The sequence below is a fragment of the Leptidea sinapis genome, chromosome 26 (assembly GCF_905404315.1).
Source record: "Leptidea sinapis chromosome 26, ilLepSina1.1, whole genome shotgun sequence".
Classification (NCBI taxonomy): Eukaryota; Metazoa; Arthropoda; class Insecta; order Lepidoptera; family Pieridae; genus Leptidea; species Leptidea sinapis.
The window spans coordinates 9,665,024-9,667,785 of record NC_066290.1 but is presented as its reverse complement, the minus strand read 5'-3'; positions in this window follow the sequence as shown (position 1 = coordinate 9,667,785).

Genomic DNA, 2,762 nt, shown 5'->3' with positions numbered 1-2,762 from the left:
TACTTCTTGATTTTTCACGTGCTTTTGAAACTTTAAATATAAATCTCCTACTTTCCAAGTTAGCCTACTATGGTTTTAGTGAAAATAGTATTAAGTGGTTTGAAAGCTATCTCACTAATAGAACACAGACGGTCTGAGTGATAGATGAGCAAAGTAACATAAAATTTTCAGAACGTGCCATTATAACGAGGGGAGTTCCCCAGGGCTCTCTTTTAGGGCCCCTTATTTTTATTATATATATTGCAGACATAATTAAATAAATAAAACACTACAATTATCAGATATATGCTGATGATACACAACTTTATTTTTCTATTCCGCCACACGAAGCCCAACAGGCAATAGATATTTTAAATGCTGATCTTCATGATATATTCATGTGGTCTGAAAAAAACTCACCGATTTTAAACCCCAATAAAACAAAATTTATGATCTTCGGCAATTGTAACGGCTTAGAATTAATTAATGAATTCAATGTAAGACTTGAGTAGTCTTACATTGAATTCATAATGATAAGCATATCGAACGCGTACAAGAAGTTCGCAATCTTGGGTTGATAATGGATGAATCCCTAAGATTTGAAAAGCATATAAATAAAGTGATTTCCAACAGTTTTTATAGATTAAAAGTTTTGTACCAAATTAGACCATTTATAACCACAGAATTGCGCATACGTCTTTGTGAGGCTCTTGTTCTATCCAAGCTTAACTATACCGATACTGTGTATGGTCTGAGGTTGCTTGGCAGAACAATACAGAGTCAATACAGAGAGTACAAAATGCATGTGCTCGTTTTTGCTGAGACATACCGGCCCGACAATACATTCTCCACTCAAAGAAGCAAATATTTTAAATATGGATGCTCGTAGACGACTTCAATTAGCCACGCTTCTTTTTGGTATTATTAAGACAAAAACGCCAAAATATTTATATAGTAAATTGGAATGGCTAGGTCAGCAAAGCCAGTTAAATTTTGAAACAAGGTTCGCATTCAATAATCTCCATCATTCCGCCTCTTTTAGAGGAAGTTTTAGGTACAGTGCCACCAAGTGCTGGAATGATATACCACCACCGTTTCGCAATTTGAAGACGAAAAAAGTTAAAAATCTCATCCTTATGTCTATTTGAATTATTAAGTATCTGCTCACAAATTGTGTGCATAAGTCCTACATTATTAGACATTATTAGATATATCTTATTAATAATACATAATGGGATCGAGCTGTTCTAGTTTGTTTCTGGCAATATTTCTAAAATTGCTATTATTTTAATATTTATGTATGTATGTATATTTATGTAATATTCTGAACAAGTAGAACCTAATTTGAAATTATCATCTTTAAAAAAATATTATGGAACCCTTAATAAAACTAAATATATTTTTTAACAATAGTAGTTACTCAATGGGTCACCTGGGGGCTGCTAAAAATCAGCGCGGTGTTGGTGCGCTGAGTCAGTTCCTTTTGATAACAATAACTGCTTTTACATTAAGATAATCACTATAATATTATGCATACATTTTTTTTTATCATTTCTATTTTTTTACGCTATAATTTTTGTTTAATTTTTTACCTGTGTAAGTCTTATTTAGTTGTATTAGTCTGTGTGGTATGTGTTTGTTATTGATAAAGTTTTCATTCATTCATAATTCTAGTTACGATTATAGTAATTTTTGGAGTCGGTGTCATCCAACATAGGTTTGTAACTACATACATTGTTATAGGTGAGATGTCCTTGAGTCGTGAGGAGACGAGAGGCGAGAGCGGGTCGCAGCGAAAGAAGACCGTTTTAAAAAATAACAATAATCGTAACTAGAATTAGATTAATTAATTAGATTATATAATAATACGCAATTATTTTTATACTTTTAGTGCATATTATAATATCTATTGTTTTGGAATACTTACTGTTTCTGATGTCGATTGTTTTTTTGTTAATTTTTTTTTAATTACCTAATTAGTGAACCTTCGTGATGGATATCGATTGAAAAATAAAACATTATTTTCCTGCCTAGCAAAATAAAATTTTAATAACACTTAATTTTAGTTAAGGCAATTAAACAATGAATGGAATCAAGGAATATTGTGAAGTTCACAAATGATACCAATTTAACGTAATAGAGGCCGAGCCTTTTGCTATCTTCACAGTCGCTAAACTTTAACAGAGTGGTCGTGCTCGTAAGTTGGCACCTACGATATTTTCACCTTGGATATGTACCATGTATAATACCTTAGAACGCTTATCAACTATGTTATATATATATATAAAGTCAACAACGTCAGTCTCAAAACTACTAATGAATTTATATTCATTTTGACCGTTGGAGAAACCCTTTGCACATCATTGAGAAAATACCGACTCAAAGAAATCTTGGTAAAATATATTATTATTAATGAAATTCGACTTGTGACAATCCTAGACCCAGGAAAGTTGTGTCACTCAAGTTTCCAAAACACTGCACAACATTGCATACCCACAGCTTATTTTAATAAAAGAATATGGGAAAAAGAAAGTATCTTCTTACCTTGGCATGTAATTCCTTCTCTAAAATACTGTTCCTACAGCTAAAATATCAAAAGCTGCAGGATGCAAAAAATATCCGTTCACTCCCTGGTCTTTATCACACAACCGACGGAGACAGATTCCAAATTCAAATGTAATATTTTGTTTATTTTTAATTCTTACAGTATTTATGTCCAGATTAAGTATAATAAATACTCTTTCGTATCCCATGTCAAACCTATATGATTGGAATGCCAAAAT